Source organism: Aotus nancymaae, unplaced genomic scaffold (assembly GCF_030222135.1).
Source record: "Aotus nancymaae isolate 86718 unplaced genomic scaffold, 86718_ANA_hifiasm-v0.15.2.pri h1tg000022l_1, whole genome shotgun sequence".
Classification (NCBI taxonomy): Eukaryota; Metazoa; Chordata; class Mammalia; order Primates; family Aotidae; genus Aotus; species Aotus nancymaae.
In genome coordinates this window covers 23,788,714-23,815,299 of record NW_026988435.1, presented here as the reverse complement: position 1 = coordinate 23,815,299, position 26,586 = coordinate 23,788,714, and the positions used below count along the sequence as shown (strand labels likewise).

The 26,586-nt window shown below is 35.2% G+C and overlaps 1 pseudogene; it reads right to left on the bottom strand.

Annotated features, from left to right (window-relative positions):
* Positions 1-19,835: 19,835 nt before the first annotated feature.
* The window catches only part of LOC105704630 (xylosyl- and glucuronyltransferase LARGE2-like), a 160,355-nt pseudogene continuing 153,604 nt past the window's right edge, over positions 19,836-26,586 (bottom strand).

Genomic DNA, 26,586 nt, shown 5'->3' with positions numbered 1-26,586 from the left:
AGTCACTTTGGGGTCAAAATGTTGGGTTTACATTTTTATATGTGAAGTCTGAAATGACATCTTTATACAACAAATAAAATACAAGTATCCGACAGTGTATGCTGATATTTTCTGATTGAATTAAGTGTTTATAATATGCCATTGAACTTACATACCTATGTACACACATAGGCACACTAAATTTTATTTAATAGTGAACACAAACTAATGTAGTTACAACTTTTTTCATTTATTTACTCATTTAGATATCAAAATAGTTCTTTTTGTAAATTATTTGTTTCTTTTGCATCTAAAGAAACAGATATAGACAGATTAAGTGACTTATCTAAGTTAACACATCCTGTGAAGGATCAGAGGCAGAAATTAAGCCTACTTAAATGTTGGGAAAAGCAGCAAAGGAGAAAGGACTTACAGAGTGCCTACATAAATTGGTTATGAGTAACACATAAACAAAGAACAACAAACTTCGGAAGGCCGCAGGAGGCCTCTGAGGAGGAAGGCCTCTCCATGCCTCATGTTCCTGTGCAGGGTGATCTAGGCTCTGTTACCATAAACATTGTGTTCAAGGACATAAAACCTCTTTGTAGCACTACGATGTAGCCAGACTTGTAGGCTCCTTGTAAGTCCTGAGTTCCATCAGCTGCACATAGATAATAAACTAAAGGTAACCACATGTTCTTGTTTTGTGAAACTCCCAAACCACCTCTGTTATCAATCCGTAGGATGACACACCAGTTCTGCCTCACTGATTCACTTCAGGCTCACTGATTCACTCCACCGTCACTCCGCCCCTACCTTATAGATCAAAGTAATTGTAATCAATAAATAGTGTGGATGATCAGAGCTTGATACCTTCACTGCCTCCTCCAGAGTAACAAGTGATGGCTCCCTGGTCCCACTGTCTCTCTTAATCTGTCTTTTTCTCATTCCTTTGTTGCCACCGAACTCAGGGTACCCATGGGTGTTGTAGGTATGGCTCCCTGCATTCTGGCACCCAATGTGTGGGGCTCATGGATTCCCTACACTTAAACTTATATAAAATGCTCTGACTTAGTATGTTATGACTCCTCAAATCAGTTTACTGGTGAAGAGTTTTTTCCAAAATCTAGTGATTTAGATATAGAGTCTGTGTCTGATATTTACATTATCACATTTTATACTAACAACAATCTTAAGATTAAAAAATTGGCATTTACTTCATGTTTGTGAGAAATTAAAATAGCAATGTTAAGCATTTTTTCATATACTTGACCATTTGTATTACTTCTTTTGAGAAATGGCTATTTTGATTCTTCACCCATTTTTAAATCAGATTATTACTTTTTGGTCATTGAGTTGAGTTCCTTGTATGTTCTGGATATTAATCTCTTGTCAAATAAATAGTTTGCAAGTATTTTATTCCATTTTGCAGGTTGTCTCTTCCCTCTGTTGATTGCTTTTTCTCTATATAGGAGATTTTTAGGTTGAAATAATCCCATTTTAAAATTTCTATAGTGTTGCTTGTCCTCTGAGATATTTTTTATAAAATATTTTCCCCAAAACAATGTCTGGAACCTTTCCCCTGTTTTCTTCTAGTAGTTTCATAGTTTCCAATTTTACATTGAGGTCTTTAATCTATTTTTAGTTGACTTTTTCTATATGGTGAGAGGTAAGGGGTCTACTTTCATCCTTCTGCAAATGGATGTCCAGTTTCCTAGCAGTATTTATTGAAGAGGGTGCCCTTTCTCCAATGTATGATCTTAGAGATTTTGATGAAAATCAATTGACTGTAAACACATGGATTTATTTCTGGGTTCTCTATTCTGTTTCATTGGTCTATGTGCCTGTTTTTATGCCAATCCTGTGCTGTCTTGGTAATTATAGGTTTGTAGTGTATTTTGAAGTCAGATAGTGTGATGCCTCCAGCTTTGCTCTTTTTGTTCAGGATTGTTTTGGCTCTTTAGTTTCTGAGTGTGTGTGTGTATGTGTGTGTGTGGGGGGGGGGGTTCTGTACAAATTTTAGAATTCTTTTTTATATTTTTGTAAAGAACGTCATTGGAAATGCAAACCAAAACCAACTGAGATATCATCCAACCCCATTTAGTATGGCAAATATAAAAAGACAAAAATTATTGTACAATTGCTGTCAACGGTGTGGAGAAAGGGACACTTTTATATACTGTTGGTGGAAATGTAAATTAGTAAGCCATTATAAAAAAGTATGGATATTCCTCAGAAAACTAAAAATAGAACTACTATATGATCTAGCAAATCCCCCTATTGAGTATATATCCAAAGGAAAGGACTTAAGTATGTTGAGGAGATACCTGCATTTCTGCGTTTATTGCAGCACTATTCATAATAGGCAAGACATGTAATAAACCTGTATCCATCAGAGGATACTTGAGTAAAGAAAATGTGCTATACACACATTGGAATACTATTCAGCCCCAAAAGGATAAGATCCTGTCATTAATAGCAACATGGATGGAACTGGAGGACATTAAGTAAAATAACCAGACTCAGAAAGATAAAAATATGTTCTCATTCACATGGGAAAGCTAAAATAGTTGATTTCACATGAGTAGTAGGTAGAATAGTGGTTAGTAGAGACTGAAAAGGGTAGAGGGGTGGGGGAGATAGAGAAAAGTTGTTTAACAGATAAAAATTTAACCAGAGAGAAGGAATAAGTTCTAGTGTTCTATATCACTGTAGGGTGGCTATAGTTAACAATCATTCGTTACATATTTCTTAATTGCTAGAAGAAAGGATTTTGAATGTTCTCAGCACAAATAAATAATCACTTTGAGATGGATATGCTAATTACTATGATTTCATTATTACACATTGTACACACTATATATGTATTGAAATATCATACTATGTCCTATAAATACATAAAATTATTATACATCAATTAAAAATCATAATTTTTAAAGCAATAGGGCAAAAAATGAAATAGAAAGGTGTTTTTATCAATTGGTGAAGAAAAGGAGCATCAGCAAAGAAAATAATCAAGGAAACCCTTCAACCTCAAAAAAAGAGCAAGAATAGAATTCTGATTGAAGTTGTTATATATGAGAAGCTGGATTAAAATTTTATTTTGGAAAATAGACAAATATTATGCATACTGTTCTTTGGAAATGTGCATATTAACATTTTCTGTTATAAATTTTGAAAAGAGGAAGATTGACCTTAAAATATGTAGGGGGTTAGGATGCATAGATTTGTGGATAAATTGTAAGCCCATAGCAGATTTTGCTGCTTGTATTCCTTTTTTTCATGGAATTCATAGACATAAAACAATGTGAGGAAGGAAGTTTCAGGGATAAGAACAAGTGGAAGCATTTTGAAAGGAAAGGCATTATCACAGTATCACAGATGGGACTTTTAAAAAGGATCCCAGGTTATCTTTGATGAGGCCATGGCTTGAGAATAGTTTCAGCTACTGTTGGAGTAATCATGGTGGAAACGGGGGATGGAAGCATCACCTGTTAGATATTTATGAGCTTTCTTTAAAGATTACTTAGTGATGTCTCCCTAACCTTCTTTGATGCTTTGCATAATAAGATAATTCCAGACACCTGATCCTTGCAACGGCAAATCTATGTCCCACAATATATGTAGGGCAATACATGTGGAGATATTCATAGACAAACTCAACTGCTGTCATTTTTTTTTTGTGAATAATGTAATGACACACTCTTCAGTGCTACATTTCCTTAAGATGTAAATATATATACATTAGTAAGTTTTATGTTTTGAGAACTGAAATTCAATAGAGGAAAGAAAATGGTGTTATTAGTAAAAATAAAGCACAATTATTTTAAACAATTTAATAAACATTATTTTAGGCAACTTAACATATATTTTTCCTGGTGTAATAAATGCTGTGCCAAAAATAAAATCTAAAGACATCTAGATTTTTACTTTATCTGGAAAAAATAAAATAAGCCAGGGGATAACAGTTTATAATATTTTGAAGATTTGATTTTTTACACTGTCACATTTTTATAATCAACTTAAACTTTTGTTATATTTTTAAGATAATTCAAACACATAGTAACATTAAACTTGCCCCATACATGTATATATATTATAAATGTATGATGTATTACATTTATATATGACTGCATGTTATAAATGCATATAAACTATACATGTACTTATATAGAGAGAAAAGTATTTTAAAACTTTTTTTAAAAAACCAAGAAACTTATCCAAGGTGCACTTTGTACTCTTCTGAAGTTCAATTTGTCAGTTTTCAAGGTTCAAGGTCTTAATTTCAGAATAGTGGAGAAAACAACCACCACAGCTAAAGAAACTAATATTTGCAGAAATAAATTTAGTTTTAAAATGACCACTTAGAACAACACAATCAGGACGCCGTCTTGCTAGTTAATCAATAAGCTAAGAACTCGATTGTTGTGTTATTCAGATGAAATATAATCAACAGATCCAAAGATTAGTAGATTGCAAATACAGCCACAGTTTCCCTGCTCTACTAGTTTTCCTTGCATTGTGACTTGCAGCTTCTGTCATCAAGGGTGCAGTCTATTTCCCCACTGACTTTCAGTGTCACCATGTGATTTATCCTGGACAATTGAAAAGTTGCAAATGGAGCACAGCTAGAGACTTGAGAAGTGCTTTCACCCTAATGTTCATTCTCTTACTGTGTTTGTAACCCTGTAATCATGTGAATAGCTGCGTGCTAGCCTGCCAGATGATAAGCCATTATGTGCAGAGGGGCCTAGTCAATAGCATTCTCAGACAAGGCCTTCATAAACCAGTTTGCCTCAGCTACCAACCATGTAGCTTACCACGGACACAGGAGCCAAAAAACCAACAACTGAGCCCAACTCAGACTGCCAGTCCGCAGAATCGTGGGCTGAATCAATGGCTGCCGTTAAAAGACACAAAATTCTGGAGTTGTTATGTAGGAAATTTAACTGACAGAAAGGCTAAAGACAAATAATAGCTTGAAGCAAATCACATTTAAGCTACTTGGATGATATATTACAGTGCATCCTCATAAGACATTTTGTAAAGGCTGAAGTTGCTGTGGTATTATATATATGCAAAGTTTGCAGATAACAATACACACACATCACTGAAAACTGCCAGGATAGTATCTTGTAGCGGGTCTTCACAAAAACTTTTATAGAAGCTGAATTCACTACAGAATTATATACTAGCAAAATTTGAAGATATAGATTTAGATATAGATACACATGAGTACAGATATGTGCATACACAAATAAAACAAATAAATAAAACTGAAAGCTACCAGAACAATACCTTTTAGTGGGTCATCACAAGAACTTTCATACAAGCTGAAGTCACTGCAGTAGTTCATACAGGCAAGTTTATATTTTGATGACCTGTGTTTCAAAACCTAGATTTTCATTTATATGAAAAATAAGTGTGACCCAATGAATTTCAATAGAGTTAACATTAATTGACATTAATTATATGTCAGTTTACATTACTCAGGGAAACTCCTTCAGTGTATAGTTCATATGTACACACATGTTTATATGTGTGTATCTAATTATGTCTCTATCTGTATCTGCAAAATTTCATGGGATAACAAACTTGTATCAATGCTTCTAATATGAAGATAAAAGATAAAAAAGCTCCTAATCAAAAATCTAAGAAATGTGTTCTCAAACTTTTTTTTACAACTCCTGCTTTTTATATTTTCTTCTAGGCTTGCCTATACTCATTTCACTTTTATCTCACCTGAGCTTTTCAGATAATAATTTTATTTCAGAGAGAGATTGAAGTCCATTCTCTACAAACTTTGAAACAAAATTATATTGTTAGATTTAGGAAATATGATATACAATAAAGAGGAAGTTGATAGAATTATTTTGGAGGATTTTGCCTAGGCTACTCTCTTATTAATGTGACTCATATATTAAATTGATAAGAATGGATAACAAGAGTAATTTTTATCAAATAAAACTGATGAAGCACAAGAAATGTGAAAAAAAAAAAAACCCAATTCTGTAAAAGAGATAATACTTGGTGGACAATACATTTTAAGTAGACAATAGCAAGAAATGAATATTGCTATGTAAGTACTATTATCAAATAAATTGTGACATTTCTTTTAAATTAACATTAGCAATCTATCAATAGTAAAGTAATCTCTTGACTTGGGACCAAACTTTTATCTTGCATACACACAGAAATTTGTTTCTGGAGTCCTAGGTAATTGCCACTAATTAAGTGTATTCGTGAGTAAAATTAGGCTATGTAAATGAACTAAACATTTAACTATAAGCAAATACAGCACATAACTTATTTAAGAAAATGCTAAATCCTTTAATATTAAGATCTATCCTTTTATTAATATTTGTAGGCTTATATTTGATTTCTAAGAGTGCTACATTTCTGAATCAATATGTATAAAATTGAAGACAAAGTTTTGCTATATTTTGTAATAAATGATATTTCAAAAATATTAAAAGTATAGTGTAGACAGGACTTACAGAATGGGTTGAATAACAACAGTGGCCCTTTTTCTAGAGCCTTTTAAATGGTGAACATTTTAAAACACAATCATTTAAAGTCTGGAAATTGTCCAAAGGGCATATAGCAAATGGCAAAACATTCAATCAAGGAAATCTACTAAATCTCGGTAAGTGCAGCAGCCAGGTGGGACATTTGAGTCATAACCCGCTGAGTTACTGCACTGCCCTCTCCCCGCAGCTTCATGTTTTATTCCTGGAGGAGCAGGTTGCCTGCTTTTCTCATGCTCTATTACCAAACACACATTGCAGAAGCTCTATTCTAGGCAGGTGTGGTATAGAGGACCAGCTATCCCTTTTTCCATTCAGCTCCCACTCTTGGAGACGAAGGTGGCCCCAGGTGTGGCAAGCTGAGAATACTGGGGCTCCGATCACCCCACCCTATCTTTTTCAAAGACACCGATTTCATATCATGAGGGGCAAGGTAAGAAGACCAGGGTCTGCTACTTCTCACAAACACAGACACAATTTCTATCTAGTTTGTTTCTGCTGCCTATAACAAAGTACCTGAGACTGAGTAATTCATAAACAAAAGAAATTTGTTTTTCACTGGTCTTGAGGCTGGGAAGTCCCACATCAGTGTGCCAGCAGTTTTGGTGTCTGGTGAGGGCCACTCTCTGCTTCCAAGCTGATGCTTTGAACATTGCAACCTCCCAAGAGACACACACTGTGCCTTCAAGTGGCAGAAGAGAAGGAAGGGGGAAACTTGTCCTCTCAGGCCCTTTTATAAAGCTCTAATCCATTCATGATGGTGGAGCCATCATGGCTTCATCTCCTCCTAAAGATTCTACCTCTTAACACTGTTGCATTGGGGAATACGTTTCAACATGAATTTTGGAGAGGAACATTTCTCATTCAAACACTCAGTCATAATGCAAACACTGCCCTCTAATGGAGTAGGGATGTGACTGGAAAAGGTGGGTGTTTACCCTCGGCTCCGGTGTAGTACCATGTAAGTTCTGACCAGAGAGAGGTCAGGACTTAAAGATAATGAGCTCCTCAGCTTTGTTTGAGGAGACTGGCTTTATTTAGAACAAAGAATGAAGGAACTCATCTAAGGGCATTGTCAAAAGTAATAAATATCTTGGTGGAAAGCAATTAAAAGTAAAGTTGCATTTCAGTGATACTAGTAAAACAGCCAGAAGTTTACAAGAGAAAATCGGGCAAAAGGACAGCTAAGAAGAGTTGTCCTGAGATCAGAGACGACCCTGGGAATTGAGAAGGCTGTGCACATGCGCTGGTTTGCACCAATGCAGAAGTGATCAGAGTGGGATAGGGAAAAGATTTAAAGCATTCTTCAGGTTGCACACTGACCCATCAATTCAGGGGGAGGCTCACTGACACAAGGACCTTAAACACAACTTCTGACCAAAGGATGATTGAACAATAAGCTATTCAGAACCAGAGGTAACTCCAAAAAATCAAAAATAAAACTACCCACATCCATGGCTGTGGATGCTATGTACCTGCTCAAGGCTGCAACACTTATGAAGCAATCAGTGAGGAGATCGCGAAGATAGTAGTCCTTGGCTAAGACCAAAAAAAAGTAAATTCCCTAAATAATGATAGCAGCATCCAAGCCACATTTATAGTTGGCAAGAAGGGGTTCAAATTTAACTAAGTAAGGGAAATATAGGACAATCTTTAAATAGTAAGCAAATTTTACTGATAAAGGTGTAAACAGGCTAAAGATAAAAACAAGCAAAACTTAACTCAAAATTATACAACTAAATGTAAGAATAATACTTATAAAACTCTTAGAATAAAGCATAGTAGTTTCATATGTTTAAACTCCGAAAAACTCAAGTGACAAAAAAGTAGATCAATGGGGGTACATCAGAACATAAAATTTTTATGCTACCAACAAAATAATGAAGAAAGTGAAAAGACAACCTCCAGAATAGAAGGAATATTTGCAAATCATATATCAGATAAGGGACTGTATTCAGAATTATAAATCTCTCTTATAATTTAATAATATGAAGACAAATAACCCAACATAAAAATGAACAAAGGGTTTCAAATAAACATTTCTCTGAAGAAGATATGTGGATTGCCAATAAGCACATGGAGAGTCTCAACATAATTTGTCATTAAAGAAATGCAAATCAAAACCACGAGGGGATACTACTTCAAAACCACTAAGAGGGTATACTAGTCAGGGTTCTCCAGAAGGACAGAACTAACGGGATAGATGTATAAGTGAAAGGGAGTTTATTAAGGAGAAGTGACTCACAGGATCACAAGGTGAAGTCTCACAATAGGCCATCTGCAAGCTGAGGAGGTAGGAAGCCAGCAGTGGCTCAGTCCAAGTCTGAAAGTCAACAGTGCAGGCTTCAGTCTGTGGCCAAAGGCCCGAGAGCCCCAACAAACCACTGGTATAACTCCAAGAGTCCGAAGGCCAAAGAACCTGCAGTCTGATGTCCAAGGACAAGAAACATCCAATACAAGAGAAACATGAAAGCCCAAACACTCAGCAAGCCAGCTTACCATGTAAGTTCTGACCAGAGAACTTCTTCCCACCTTCTTCCGCTTTCCTTGTTCTAGCTGTGCTGGCAGCTGATTGGATGGTGCCCACCGACGCTGAGGGTGGGTCTTCCTCTCCCAGTTCACCTACTCAGTGATAATCTCTGCAACACACTCACAGACACAGCCAGAAACAGTACTTTACCAGCCATCTAAGCATCCTTCAATCCAGTCAAGCTGACACCTAATTTTAACCGTCAGAGATGGCTATAATGAAATGTCAGAAAGCAGGTATGGCCAAGATTGTGGAGAAATTGGTGAACTCTCCCACGTTGCTAGTGGGAGTGTAAAATAGTCCCACCACTTCGTAAAACAGCTTGTCAATTCTATTTCTAGGTTTACATACCAGAGAAATGAAAATTCACATCCACACAAAAACTTCTCCATGGATGTTTAGAGTATCCTGCTTCATAATAAATAAGAAGTAGAAACAATTCAAGTTTCCATCAGCCAGTGAATGGGTAGTTTAAATGTGGTATATCTATACAATGGAAGAGTATTTCACAACAAAAAGGAATGAAGTACTGGCACATCTCACAGCGTGGATGAATTGTGAAAACATACTGTGAGAAAAGCAACTCAGAGAAGACAGCATACTTCTCTTTATATGGTATTTCCAAATAGGCAAATCTATAGAGAGAGAAAGTAATGAGTCAAAGGTTTCTTTTGAAGGAATGAATATCTACTAAAATTAGACTGTGGTATGGTTGTACAACTCTGGGAATATGCCAAAAAAATCGAATTGTATGTTTTGTGAGTCAGTTGTACATTATATGAATTATATCTCAATAATGCCCTGAAAAAACTCTAGCTACTATTATTAATATTTTAATGAGGAAGTGAACACTGCTTTAATTATTTTAAGAAAATCAAGTATATTGTTTTCCCATAAATTTCCAAAATAAACTATACCTAATCGAGCAGCTCTCAAGTCAGTTTCTTAATACTAACATGTTTCAGAAGATACAGACTAAATAAAAGCTCAGTGTATAAGAAAACACAAAAAGACAAAGAAAAAAAAGACTAAGAAACCCATGACTGTCAAGAACTTTAAGGAAACTCCATTTTTCTTAACACATAGGGGTTTGCATTGAAATGAAATATAACATAGAATTGACCTTATAAAATATAGTCTAACTAAATAAAAACAAGAAGGTACACTGTATGTTTTCCACCAGTGATGACAACTTCCACAAAAGAGATCATCAGGAGGTCTGTGTATCGTTTGGTGTTGGGATCAGGATAGAAGCAGCCCAGGCTGAACAGATTGGCAATAGCACTGTTTTCTAGGCCAGCATACAAGGAACACACTCTATGAAGGAGTAGGGATAAGAAATGTTATTGCCAAGACAATGTAGGAAATATAGTTTTTAAATTATTCAGATAATGTAGAGCATTAAAGAAACTGGACACACTCTGTGGCTCACACCTGTAATCTCAGTACTTTGGGATGCTGAGGCAGGAGGATTGCTTGAGGCCAGGAGTTCAAGACCAGCCTGTGCAAGATCCTGTCTCTACCAAAAAAAAAATTTATTTAATTATCCAGGCATGGTGGTGGACACCTGCAGTCTTAGTTACTTGGGAGGCTGAGGTGAGAAGTTCAAGGTTATAGAGGTCTATGATCATGCAACTGCACTCCAAAGAAAGACTGTCTTAAAAATAAAAATAACTAGTTTGAGAGGTGGTAGAGAACGTCAATAAGACAAACAGCCGCACGAAATAATGGAAACCTAATAGAAACTGAACATCGAATGAGAGATTTTCATTACTGCTTTCTCATAAGCTGTGTACCAGAACTGCAGATGCAGTACTACATGGATAGGGATGGTGACAACATACATATGTTCAGAAAGAATCACTTTTTTATATTATACTTAAGGTAGGGCAGAAAAGAGGAGAGAATGACATGGCAAAAGTAAACTATTTCAGAAAAAGAGAGAAGAAAATAACAGTACCAGAGGATCCAATGAAGGATCAAAATATATGGGGCCATAAAATATTTAAAATTTCAGTAAATGTTAAATACACAACTGGATTCTTGGCCAGAAACATGAGCTTTATTGTGTCTCTTGTGACTTTCTTCTCTTCAATGTTGAATCATCACAGAGCACTGTTGCAACCAACAGAGGATACTTTTAAAAATAGCCCTCAAATCTATGTATTTTTTCATCTCTCATTCACTGGCTCAAATTGTTATTGGTGGAATGCACCTGTACCTGTCTGCAGCAACCTCAGTGTTTGCCTCCTCAGTAGAAAGAATTAGACCGAAGGGCATCAGGCAGAAAACGAAGAGGGAGGTAAGTTTTAGATCCAGAGTGAAAGTTTGGCTATGGGAGTGATAGCAGGGGGTGGGGAGTTTGGGGAGGGGTAACATGAGGAAAAATACCTAATGTAGGTGAAGCGGGGATGGAGGCAGCAAACCACCATGGCATGTATGTACCTATGTAACAATCCTGCAAGATCTGCACATGTCCCCCAGAACTTAAAGTATAATTTAAAAAAAGAAAGAAAAAAAATGTTTTAGGGTGGGAATAAAAAGAAAGGTACACTTGGAAGAAGGCCAGCCTTCTTGGAGGACAAGCACCGCATTTGACTTTGGAGGTAGGGTTTTTTATGTCGGCCTACTTCCGGCATCTTGTGTCCCTTTTCCATTGATTCTTCCCTTGGGGTGACCTTCCCAAATGCGCAATGACCCACTGGCATTTTGGAGGTGAGTCTGCTCAGGGTGCTTACTGGAGTTTATGCATGCTCACCTGAAGCTTTACCTGGAAGCTTCTTCCCTTTACCTGCAGCATGTCCCTGGAGGGTTGTGTACCAGTTAAATGCTGCCATTTTTCCTTTTAATGAACGTGTTTGAGCCCATTCAACCAACTTATGAGATCCTTATCAGGAAGCTGTTGATACCAGCTTCAGCTGTTTCTTATCTATAGGGAGATTGCCTTTCCTTGGTGCTGGCTGTGACCAATTATTATGTTAGAGAGACAGTTAGCAACTACCTGACCATCACCTGATGGTCACCTGACTTTCCTGGTGGGGTTTGGGTGGAGCCCTCTCCTGCCCTGATCATTTCTGACTAGCTACCTCCTGTAACAAACTGAAATTCTGCCATTTTCTAGAATTGCAAATGTGCATATTTCTTAGTCTCTCTCAGTCTTAGTTCACTCAGATATAAATGATGATTACAAGTATCTCCTCATAGAAATAACTTGTTCCCATGGAGTTTGGGGGAGGATTAGGTGGAACAGGTGGAACACTAATGATAAATCAATTAACATAGTACATGGCATATAAGTAAGAATTTTATTAAGATTCAAATATCATCCATAAAATACATATAAAAATGTCCTTGCCTTTTTACATAGTTCAGAAAGAGATTCCAGAAATACCATTTGACTCAGCAATCCCAGTACTGAGTATATTTCCAAAGGAATATAAATCATTCTACTTACAATACACATACACATGCATGTTTATTGCAGTACTATTTATAATAGCAAATACATGGAACCAACTCAAATGCCCGTCAATGATAAAGAAAATGTGGTACATATACACCGTGGAAATCTGTGCAGCCATAAAAAGGAATGAGATCACGTCCTTCTCAGGAATATGGATGAAGCTGGAAGCCATCATGCTCAGCAACTAACACAAGAGCAAACAACCAAACACCGCATGCTCTCACTCAAAAGTGGGAGTTGAACAATGAGAACACATGGACACAGTGTTGTTACCCGGAACAACACACACACCAGGGTCTATTGAGGGCTGGGAGGTGAGGTGAGGTGAGGGAACTTACAGGACAGGTCAATAGGTGCAGCAAATGACCACGGCACATGTATGTCTATGTAACAAACCTGCACGTTCTGCACATGAAATACATATATTTCTAGTTTAAGTTAATGTAATTTCTAGTTTAAATCAATGAATGTGTTGTTTGGATCTTTTTTACATATAATTCTAAAGGAAAAAACGACAAATTGATAAAATATTTGGCTAAAGCAACTCATTCATTGATCTCAATGAAATACAGAGAAGCAGCATGAGAAACTGGCCTTGCATCACCATATAGCTGAAAACAGGACTTTTTAATTTTGTTTTAGCTCTTCTGGCCTCCTCCACTGTGAGACATGACTGTAAGCCTGCATTTAATTCCATTGGGTCAATAGGTAAATGTGAGATGAACATTCATATGTATATCTCCATAATAAGATTTATTGGTCTGAGATTACTCTTGTTTTCAGCAACATTAAAACCAAATATAATGCAAAACAAGAAAGTATACATGGGAAAAATACTAAAATTATTTATGATTCAGCACTTCAATTTTATTGAAAGTTATCAATACTTTGAATGATGCAAATTTGTGGGCAAAAATACACTGAACTACTTAAACATACTATGAAAACACAAAAGGCATAACATCATTCAGTATTTTAACAATTAATAATATGTTGCTTAAAGAATTCGGTGTAAGTAATTGTATTTACATTTTGAAAATGGGATGTATTGCTTTTATAGTACTGAAAAAAGAAATGTCTTATTAAAATTTTTAAAAAACCTGTTAACAATGAAAAGAGAAGGTGGAAAACACAAAGCTACAAAGGTAACAAGAACAAAATAAACACATTAAAATAATAACTATCAGCATTTTAACCTCCCGAATAAAGTCCTAAACTTCAATTGGGGTTAAAAAGGAAATATTAATCTCTGAATTTTATGACAGATGTGCCTAAATCAAATTATTAATAGAAAAACACAAGGAAATAAATATTAAATTAGTCATTCTAATTGAGAAGAAACAGTAAATAAATCTTTCCTTTAAACAGCAAAATCTGTAAACTAAAAACATGCAAATGAAATACAATATGAATCTTTGAATTCTTGAGGTATACTTGAGGAATAGCTATACAGTCCATTTTCTTGAAATAAAAGCAAACATATATTAAATTCTCATTTTTTATAATTAGAAATTGGAGCTGGAAGTATGTCTCTAGCTATGTTTCCATATTGTCATATAAAGATGTAATACAGCAAATAATAAAAATAGACCAAAAATTCATATTAGAATTGAATTGATAGACTTACTAACCTCTACCTATGAAGGACATTTTGGTAACTACTACTTGGTGTTCTGTCTGTCTGTTTCTCTCTCTCTCTCTCTCTCTCTCTTTCACACACACACACACACACACACACACACACACTTATAATTTATGATGCAATCAGATTAATTAGAGCAGGATACGACAAAGGTCGGAATGGGGTGATTGTAGGCACAGACTTATTTGTTACTGAGAATCAAAGAAAATGGAAAGAAATAGAAAAAGGGAGGAAAGCAGAGGGCAATGTGGCCAGTTCCTCTGAGTGACACTGAGTGAGGGGAAGTGTGTTAGAGACAGAGAGAGATTCAGGTCCACTTCATGGATGAGAGACATGGAGAATGAGAGGAAGAGGGTCACAGCATTTGTGAAGTACTGTACTTTGAGTTTCAAGAGATATAAGAATATTAGAATTATTTTAAATTACTTTTGATTAATGGATAATTCTTTTTGAATGTTGAAATGGGGCCACATGTGGCTGGGAATTTCTTCTGGCTATATTTTTTTAGGTTATTCAGATTTTTGTGCTCACCTGTACTGGTTGAAATCCTATGTTTCTGCCTGGACCTTAGCAGAGAGCACACTTTTAACAGAACTGTCAGCCCGTTGGAATTAACTGAGAAAGTGGAAGAGGCATCCTGACCCAGGCTGACAGGTTTGAGAAGAACTCACATGCTGGAGGGGCATGGCAGTGACATTGCTGAGCTTGGGATTGCAATTTTTGAGAAAATGAACATTTCAGGATTGGGTGATACATGTGTTAGAAAAAAGATAAAGTTAAGGAGTAAAGGTAGTTTCAGTAAAGATTTTGAGGAGCCAAAAAAAAATTTCCCCTATGGATGAATTTACTAACTGAAAAAAATTACCTCTCATTTTGCCTCAAAGAAATTGCAATTCCTTATAAAAATAGAATCATTTCTAAAAGTTTAGTAGAAGCTGGTAACAGATATTATGGGATTTGTTAAAAAATAAATTTTAAGATATATTTTATTGGGAACAGCAGCTCTTCATTTGCTATCTAAGCATTCTTAAAAAGTTAAATATAAAGTATTTATAACATATAAATAGAAGTCAATATATTTAATTGTGTATATAAACATAGGATAAGAAAGAACCTCATTAATATGACAAGAATGCCAGAAGCCAAGAGGAAAAATATGTGGATTTGGTAAATTAATGGAAAATTAACAGGGAATTTTAATGAAAAATTAATAAAAAAATAAACATGTAAGATGATGAAATGTAAAAATAAATTAGACTGCATGTAAATATAGCTATAGATATAGATGTAGATACAAATAATTTTCTTTCAAATTGCCAAATATAAATAAAAATATATGTTTAATTTATATGTACCTGTCTGCATATTTGTTCATCTATTGTTGATATGTGTATTGCTCATCTATTCTGAAGTAAAATTTAGTAATTTGGAATGTGGCTGAGAGATTACACCATGTTTTTTCTGTTTTCATGCCTTCTGCAAGGAATTTTAGAAATTTCTGTTTCTATTTAGCCTTTGCAGCTGTGTGTGTGTGTGTGTGTGTGTGTATGTGTGTAATAAAAATGGAAATCTTCTGAAGAACTTGTATAAAATTTTAGTATAATCCCAGAGACCTTGTAATATTCGCAGCTGAATTTGTTCATAAAACATTTTCCTAACTCCTTAAATTCTGAAATAAAATGAAGAAGAATGTGAAGCGGATTAACTGGAGGATTAGCTGCATGAGCAATGGTGCAGGAGCATAGCACGTTGAGGACCATACAAGACTGATTGATTCTATGGAATGTGCTACAGATTACATAAGGAGAAAATTACAAGTGGGTAATGTAGGTTCAAAATATGAATAATTTGAATAATTCTTGTAATAAAATGCCCACTGCTATGCCTGAGTAGATGATAAAAAAAATATAGCACTCAAAAATAAAGTTGTATATTTAATCTTCTTTAATTTTAGGGGGCCCCAAAATGTAACATTTAGGTTTGCATAGTAGAAATATATGTATAGTCTACCACTATAAAGCTAAAAGCACTGCGTATTAATCTATGAATTCTAGGACACAGGCAATTAAACTCTACTCTTAGCACCCTTTACACAACTCTAGTTACTAATGAGGTATTCCTTTGTCCTGTGTGTCATAGCTTCTTCAACTACAGTGGCGTGGCCACTTTCTTGCCAACTGGGACATGGGCATCTCATGTGAAGTACTCCAGTGAATTAGGAGGTACATCATCATCTCACACCCTGTGATCTTTTAATCTATAGCTAATACCTAGATGCCATAATGAAAGCTGACTTTAGGACTCACTTTTATGTTGTTCTTGGGTTCCTATAGACTAGCCAACAGATATTAAAAGTATGAGAAAAATATATAGCTATTGCAATATACATTCATTTATCACAAAATTATCTCTTTGTATGGAGAAATCCATTTATTCATATTTGCCCTCTTAACTGTACTCACTTCTCCATAATCTTAGCAACTACTCATTAAATAAGTCTTTAGGTTTGACTGTTTATTTGGTGTAGATATATTACTTTGCTGGGCTAAGTTTTTCACTGATAAATAATAGATTTTTGATCTGTTATGAGGCGTAATTTAGTTAGATTTAAATTCAATTATATACAACATATAAATTCAAACTAATAGTAGGAAAAATGGATGAAAGTTTATTTTTTTCTTATAAACGAAAAAGTAGACATTGTGGAGGTAAACTACCTCAGGACCCTTTGTCTTACTGTTCTACATTCTTAGATAATGCCTCATAACACAAAACTATAGCAAATTCCAGGAGAAAATAACACAGAAAGACATTCTTTTATTTATTTTTTTCTTAAAGGGCACTCCATAGACATCTGACAGACTACTTTACAGACATTTCATTCAGAACCTACTAACATGGTCATGCCTCTTTAAAATTGAATTTGAGAAATATAAGCTTTATTTAATTGGGAAATATTGCTGAACAAAAATCTGTGTTTTGTTACCTATGATGATGAGGAGTATAGATATTAAGAGAAAATTAGTTGTCTGTTTCCAGGTTTCTATACTATTTCTCTTCAACATACATCAGAGAGTAAAATGAGCTCTAAATGAATCTTGTGGGGGATGAATGAAAGTCTCCAAAGCAGTAGCCACAACTGTGTACCCAAGTACAGAACTTAATTTTAATTTTTGAAGGTGGTCGTGGAATGAATAAGTTGTAAATTCTCTAACCCTATATATGTGTGATATATTTATTCTTTATCCAACAAATCTCATTGTTTTCTTAATATTTAAGTAAAGATCCCTGTGGCTGGGAAGAATGATTGGAGTTTTTTATACATGTGTCACCTGTGTGATAGGCAGAAAGTGTCTCTATCAAAGACATCTACATTCTAATCTCCCAAAGCTGTGAATATGTCAATTTGTATGGTAAAAATATTTTGGAAATGTAATAAAGGATCTTTTGATGAACAGATGATTTTAGATTATCCCACTGGGACCAATGTAATCAAAAGGGTCCTTTTAAAAGGGAAGCAGGAGTGCCAGAGAGACAGACAGACAGAGAGAGATTTGAAGATACTATGTTGTTGGCTTTGGAGATGCAGCAAAAGGTCATGAGCAAGGGAATGCAGGCAGACTCTGAAGCTGAAGAAGGTAAGGGAACAGATTCTCTCCAACAACTTTCAGAAGAAATGAAGCCTCACTTTCACTTTTATTTTAGCCAACTGAGGTCTCTGACCTATAGCAGCCATCCCCAGCCATTTTGGCATCAGGGACCAGTTTTGTGGAAGACAATTTTTCCATTGACTTGGGTTGGGGGGAAATGGTTTTATGATGATTCAAGCTCATTACATATATTGTGTGCTTTATTTCTACTACGGTGACATTGTAATACATAATGAAATAATTATACTACCATAATATAGAATCAGTAGGAGCCCTGAGCTTGTATTCCTGCAACTAGATGTCTCATCTGGAAGTGATGGGAGACAGTGACAGATCATCAGGCATGAGATTCTTATAAGGAGAGCACAATCTAGACCCTCACATGCACAGTTCACAATAGGGTACATGCTCCTATGAGAATCTAACGCTGCTGCTAATCTGACAGAAGGCAGAGCTCAGACTGAATGTGACCAATGAGGAGCAGCTGAAAATACAGAGGAAGCTTTGCTTGCTTGCCTGTCACTCACCTCCTGCTGTGCACCCTGGTTCCTATCAAGCCACAGACCAGTACCAGTCTGTGGCCCAGCTGTTGGGAACCCCTGACCTATAGCACTGTGGGACATCAATTTAGGTTGTTTTAAGCCACTAAATTTATGGTAATTTGCTATAAAAGCAATAGGAAACTAATATACTATTTAACTAGTAAGAGTTAACAACTTAAAGATTCAAATAAAATTCAGTTTCTTTATTTTCTGAAATGTGCTTAATTTGTCTTCTGGATGATCATCCTATTAAGGTAAGGGAGAATGGGTTGCTAGAGGCATAAAAGGTTCGTCTATGTAAACTGTCTCATGATTGTTGTTCATGTCCATCCTTCCCCCATCACCTCCTACCTACCTCTAGGATGGTATCAGGTTATATTTGGGATGGGGTCTGATGGCAGTAAAGTAGAGGTGCCACAGATCCATTGTTGTCTCTTAATTTGTCTATATTTTATCACTGAATTGGTATGTATGAGATGGGATTGGTCTTTTTTAATCACTTTATTGGTATCTATGAGATGCAATTGGTCTCACTGGTTCTTTCTTCATAGAACTGCAAGTGAAGTATATTTGACTCTGATCCCAAAGGTTGTGAATTCTGTTTTTTAGTCTCTAAATTTGCTGTTCATGGCTCCGCTCAGCTCATATATGACCTTGAGTGTGCATGAACTTCTGGATTACCTGTGTATCACTCTCGGTGTCTCAAGAGCCATGAGATCTTCCATAGATTCATTCAACTGAACACCTTCCTTGGACAATGATTCACTATTACTACATACTGGGTATTAAGCTGAACGTGAGGATGTGAGACTTTATCATGAAGTATGCAAACCTCCAGACTCTCCTAAGCAAAGCAATCTATCAACTCTGATGTCCTAGGCTTCCTTAAACTATATCAGTATATTTATTTCATACCCCTATTAAGGATCTTTTCAGAGAAATAGAAAAAAACAAAGACACTGATCTCTTAGAGTAAATGTATTATCATTTTTATTTTTCTTTCCTCTATCTGTGGTATAATAATGAATAGGTTTTCCACCACCTCTGTTGGGATGGATTTTCTTTTATATTAATAAAATACTCTGATTTTTCCCTTTTCTATATGAAGTTTGTCAACCTACACTTCAGATATGGGATGGTCTCTTAATAAACTTGAACCTCTCTTTTCTTTCAGGGAAATAGCTATCTTTTAAGATGATGCCTCACTACGGTTTGAAAAATAAAGCCAGCTTTGAAACTCAAGTTACAATGACCCTTTTATTGTTGGTAGTTTTCATTACCTCTTGAAGTGATAGATGCCATTTATTTAAGAGTTTAAGTATGCAAATTTACTGGCCATGAAAACACAATTCCAAATATATCAAAACTTATTGTTTCTTATACTCATATTTTTGGAATAGATACCATTTATTTGCTGTTTGTGGTGCCACTGCTCTTATTTCCTTTATAGTAGACTTTCCAATACATTGGGGAAATAATTTATTACTATCTTCCAGGTTATTTTATTCTATCTAAAAAGAAAAATACAAAGTATAAATGTTCAAAGCACAAGTATCCATGAAGGTAAATCCATTTAATCCTTTTGGACATTATTTTATAAAAAACTGAGAGTGAGTTTAGATTATTGAAATAGAGAATGGCATTTTGAAAACATCGTTTCACTAAGATTAATCTACTGGTCATAAGCAAAACAATTTGAAGTTGATTTAAAACATTTTTTGTTCCCATCACTAAATAAACATTTTAGGAGACATTAGGCAAAATTTCGACATGGTTGGAAGAGTATTTAAATCCGAAAATAGCATGTAACCAATCTTATATAAATACTTGATTTATTCATGCACTTAAATTATAATAATTTAATTTATAATTTAAATATATATATAGTATTGCCTTAAAATTGTAATAAAGTGATATCAAGTATTCTGATTTGAATGATATGTAGTAAAGCTTAAAGGGAATTTTAATATTCCTAAAATCTGTTTTTAATTTTAGAGCTTTTTAATTTAAAAATGACTTAGTTTGGGGCCGGGCGCGGTGGCTCACGCCTGTAATCCCAGAACTTTGGGAGGCCGAGGCGGGTGGATCATGAGGTCAAGAGATCGAGACCATCCTGGTCAACATGGTGAAACCCTATCTCTACTAAAAATACAAAAAATTAGCTGGGCATGGTGGCACGTGCCTGTAATCCCAGCTACTCAGGAGGCTGAGGCAGGAGAATTGCCTGAACCCAGGAGGCGGAGGTTGCGGTGAGCCGAGATCGCGCCATTGCACTCCAGCCTGGGTAACAAAAGCGAAACTCCGTCTCAAAAAAAAAAAAAAAAAATGACTTTTTATAGTTGTTGCTGACAGTAAGATTTAAATATCGTATTGTTAAAACTTTCTGAACTACAGAATGAATAGAAATGCTTACACGTGTGTATGTATGTGTGTGTTTAACCAATAAAACAAAATAATCTATTCAACAAGAACCTTTTATGCCTCTACCATTTAAAATGAATGAATTCGCCAACTTTCACCTGGCCAGTTATTAATAGAAAGATAGATTAGTAACAGAGATTGTGTTTAAGAAAGTGCATTAATATTAATAAAAAATTGCTTCCTCAACTTATTTTTATTTTTGTGTCTAAAGTTTGAAGAAAATTTTACTTTAGCTCTTTTTTCTTCACTTTAAAACAGATGTCAATACAATAATAAGAGCCAGCTCTGAAAATGGACATGAAGAAAATACAATATCCAGAGGAGGAATTATATATGAAAGCACGTTGTATAAGATATTCATTTTATTTTCATTGTAATTACTAATGCCGTGGACACTTCTACACTTTTCTGATTTCATACAATTTAATTCTCAGTGTAATTATTGGTTGCCCAAAATGAACTCCTTGGCAACAAAGTCCAGTATTTTCTGCCTCATTTCTACGACCCTCTTGAATCCATCATGAATTCAAATCATCTACTTTGTCTGCAGTAACATGCATAACAGTGATGAAGGAACGTAAATTTGCTTAAAAATGTCAATTTTATGGACAATTTCTGCCAATAAGTTAGGCTTATTGTAGAGCACTAGAAGCATAGTTTCTACTGTGTGGTAATTTTTAAAACATTAGTGTATGTCTTTCCCCTTTGGAAAGTTTAATTCTGCTAGATGGAACGTGGAGGTTAAATAAATTTCGTGTTTTGTATCATGCTTTACTCTTTTGAAACAAGAGGTTTGACTTATGTTCTAACTTATTTGCACAAAATTCCTTCTGTAAGCCACTGCATACTTAGACCAACATAAGCTGAAAGTGAGGGGTTCCTTTGTGCCATGTGAGAAAATCAAGTGTGTTGTCGTTTTCACTACACAGGTGTTAAAAAAGAAAATTTAAATGATAATATAGAGGCAGACATATTAAATGAGGCTAATTTGAAAGGACTTGCCATTTAAATTTACACATATTAATAGATAAATAGGTAGAGATATAAGAATTCATCTCTCTTTGTTAAATGTGTATATATATGTGTCACACACACAAACACACACATACATACTCCTATTTTCCCTTTTAGAACTACTATTACTAATTTTCCAGGCCCCATGATTAATTTAGGTATTATGAGTCGTATATAAAAATCAAGAAACAGAAACATTTTAACCATGTACTCAAACACATAATAATTGACTTTAGTGAAAAAAAAATAAATTTAAACAATAAAATTGGTTGAATGGAAACACAGTTTGGATGTCTGTATAATCCTGCATAATTAAAGGATACTAAATCCTCTCAGAGATTTTTTAAAGCATCATGATTTATTTTTTTTTTTAATTTTAAGGTTTTGATGACAGACACGTCAATTTAAATATTCAACAGTTTGAAAATCACTAAATACTATTAATTCTTTTTTTTTTTTTTTTTTTTTTTTTTTTTTGAGGACTGGAGTACAATGGCTCAATCTCTGCTCAATGCAACCTCTGCCTCCCTGGTTCAAGTGATTCTCCTGCGTCAGCCTCCAGAGTAGCTGGGACTACAGGCATGTGCCACCATGCCCAGCTAATTTTTGTATTTTTAGTATAGACGTGGTTTCACCATGTTGGCCAGGACGGTGTCGATCTATTGACCTTGTGATCTTCCTGCCTCGGCCTGCCAAAGTCCTGGGATTCCAGATGTGAGCCACCGTGCCTGACCCTATTTAGTTTTAAAAACGGTAACTCTTACAGAGAAGCCAGTGGTTTCAGACATTAAAAACACTAATTACAAAGAAGAGAAAATAGGGATAGGGAGTCAGAAAAATTGCTACATAAAGTCAAAACTCAGGAAAGAACAGAGGATGAGAATCTCCACACTTATATTTAAATTGGAATAGGCAATATGCTATAGCTCAAAGAACACTGTAACAATGGTTGGGAAGCCTAAGATACAGTTAGAAATCTATCAACTCTTTACACGACACTGTGTAATGAGATTTGACTTAGTTTCCATACTTGTAAAAGGAGTAAGATGCCAGAGTCACAGGCTATGTACTTAGCACACATGTATTTAGTGAAAACCATGTTGATTTGAAGACTAAAGAAGGTCCATGTAAATGAATTTCACAAAATAAATATCCTTATGCATTCGCTCTCCATAACCTGATTTTCTGTTTACTGCATTACAGATTTTCTGCCTCTTTTCAAGTTTTAAGCTCATAACTAAGTATGAGATCAACTACTGAGTGATATGTCCTGCTTGAAAAGCATTACTCAATAGCAATGCTGGAGATTCAGTTAAATAACATGATTTTTTCAGTGCTAAAGGGCAAACAGAGCCAAAAAAAAAAAAAAAAAACTAAACCAAACCAAATGAACCAAACCATAAAACAGCTTCAGGGATCTGATGCTGGATTTTGAGATGATTTATTAGACTAGTCATAGAATTGGATAGTAAAGTATGTGAGCTATTTAAGTAGCAGTGTATTATATTACTTATCTTACTACTTAAAAATTAAAACATATTGAATCATATTAATAGTATTTCAATAGGAAGAGGTTTTGTTATGCTTGTGGTTCAGAGCATTTTCAAGTGATCATTATCAATGAACAATAAGGGTTAAGAGTAAATTATTTCCCGGGCTAAAGTGTCCATTTATTTACAAATAAATGTTTCTATTAGTTCAGCTAGAAACTCAACTTTTCTATCAATAGCAGGAAGAAAATCAGATTGCTTCCAAGACCAGCTTCCCCTTCTAAAGAAATATTAATCTTCAAAACCTGATTATAAAGTTCCCTTTGTTTAGGGCTTGATTCTATTCTCAGATATGGAGATGAATCCCAGTTTTGTGCCTTGGAAGTCAGTTATGGTAACTGCATTTCAAATGCAGCCGAATGATTTTCCATGGGATTAAGATGTATGTGTTTGTGAGAAAAATAAATTTTGAGTTTCCATGGCTATAAAAGATGTGAAACAGTTAAGCTTTGAGTGCTATCATAGCAAAATTTTTCAAAAAGACTTGATGTTTTGTCAATATTGATTCAAGCTTCTCAGTGTCACTGAAGTAAAAATAATAAAGTTCTGTTGCTGCAGGGACATGAAGGAAAAAAGTTTGATTGATTCTTTTGTTATCCAATGACAGCTATTATAAAGCAGAGAACAAAAATGGCAATTATATGGTTGGTCTAAAGAGAAAATATGTGAGACCGTATGTGAATTTTTTGAGTGACGACAACAGTCTAAATACGAAAAAAATGAAAGAAAATCTTCAAAACCAGACCTATATCACTTCAAGGATTAGAATATTACACCTATTTTTAAAAGTATAACAAATAATCTATAACTTCTCTTCCTGTATATTTAAGTGCTACATCTGAGTTTAGTATGCAATAAAGATGTGGAATCATTTTACAAGTTTAATTTAAAAATAATTAATGGTAGAATGAATTTGACTAAAATTTTAAAATGTATAAAGGAATCTCACATTTTTAGTTCATTAGAAATATGTAAGAATTATGCTGTGACTGCTCCATATTTCTATTTCCTATTTTTCATACATAGAAATCAAAAAGTGGAATAGTTTCATGAACTATCAATGATGTTTACCTGGAGTCAATACTAGAATCTTGACTTTCTGAAAATGACTTTATATTCTATTTTTACATATACACCTATGTATACAGTAAAAAAGTTACTTTTGACAAACTTTATAAAATAAATATAACATATATTAAAATTAAAATACATATGCTTAAAAATAATTGTTTCAATATTTTTTAAAAACAAGATATACATATGTATGTATGTCATATAGTTAAATAAAACAAAATGTAAATTGTATATGGTTTATAAAATCATATAATATCAATAGAATATTTAATAGGTTAAATATGTTAGAACATGTAAACATAGTTTAAATGTGTAATCAGTAATTGTTTATTTTGTAGAGTTAAAACACAAGAAAGAAGAAAATAAAAATGAAAGAAAGCTACTTTCCACCCAAATTTGGAAACAACTATTCATTCATTTTACAAATATATGTGCAACATACACCATGTAAGAGAAACTTAAAGTTGTGAAAAAGAAAACCAGTGCAATGCCTGCCTGCATGGAGATTATAGAGTAATAAGCAAAATAGATGTGAATAAATGAATAAATGCTCCACGTCCTGCCGGGCGGCGAGCACTGGAGAGGCCTCAACGAAACGCAGGAACTGCTGGGCTTCTGAGTCTGTCAGATACAAGGCCAGGCTCATGGGGCCAGGCCAGTGCCTGCACAGGGCTTCCAACATCTGCAGCCGGTCCATGGACAACTGGGCCACAAGGGTGACATCGTGAGGCTGGGAGGGTGACGGCTCATGAGGCAGGAAAGTGACGTGCACGCGGTGCACAGTGAGCTGCTGCCGCTGGAACTCAAAGCAGGGGTCTTCCTCATCGAGCTGTTCCAGGGCCTGCTGCAACTGCTCAGCACCAGACGGGGGCTGGCTGGGGCACCCGAAGAGCTCTCTCCGCAGCAGGTTCCCATCGTACTCCAGGAAGGTCAGGTAGAAATTGCGGAAGAATTCCACGTGCTTGTTCTTCACCCGAAGCTTCTTTGGCGAGTTTCAGTGGATCACCTTGAGGTCAGACGCCTCAGAGTAGCAGCGCTCAGCCAGTGTGTGGTCGGACAGCTGCACATTCCAGACACAGGGCAGAGGCTGCACCAGCCCCGGGTGCTCCTTGATCACAGCGTTAAAGATGTCCTGGTCGGCCAGTGAGGTGGCAGGTAGGATAAGGAGCTCCCGCCTGGACGTGTCCTCAAGAGGAAGCCCAAGTATCTACTGGAATGCAGAAGCCATGGACTTCAACAAGTCTTGAAAATGGAGTGAGTGAGAAGGAAAGATTCTTGTGAGGGAAAAAGAAGCTGGAGTTAACAGAAGAATTGGAAAGAACATTTCAATTAAAAGATGGTAAAGTGAAATGACTGAGGTAGGAAATAGAAAAATCCATCTGAGAAATTGAAAGGAGCCAAGCATTGGCTTGATCTTAAATCACGAGTGAGAAAAAGGCCCAAAACAAGTCTGAAGAAAAATACATAAGGAAATGGAGGTTAGTGCTTCCTATTTCTCTAAATAGAAAAGGGGAAGACTGAACTATGTTCAGAACAAATTCCCTAATTCACATTACTGTTTTTGACAAAACTATTCTGGATGCACTGTGTATAATATATTAAAGGTGGGCAATACATGCACTGAAATTCTTACTGGTAATGTAATCACTAAGGGTGTTTAGAATACAGCTTGTTTTAGATGATAACGATAAAAGTATATCAAAGTAGATTGAAATCAGCAATATCTAGGACTTGGAGTAAGTAAGAGTTAATGACTTGTGAAATATTTTGGAGATGATATTATGAAGGGTATTTAGGCTATGCAAGAAATGTCAGTCTGGGCTTCTGATATAAATACGTACCCTGTCTTGATCAGATGGTGAATTAAGTCATAAGAACACAGGAGACTTCTCAGATGAGATTCTAATGTAGGAAGAAAAGTCAACAACATTCTAATGTTGACATATTCCAACATTTAAAAGTAAACTTGGAGAAAAAAAAGCAATAAATATTGTTGAAAAGCAACTCTTGAAGACATGAAAGGAAACTTAAAAGAAAAAAAATACTTTAAGTAATTGGTATAGGTTAAGAGTTTTCTATTCTGCTAAGATATAGAATCTGGTGATACTTTTAAAAACATATTTACTGGATGAAACCACATGAAGATTAATGATGACATTAGTGAAAGCGGTCTTAGTAGAATGTTAAAACACAA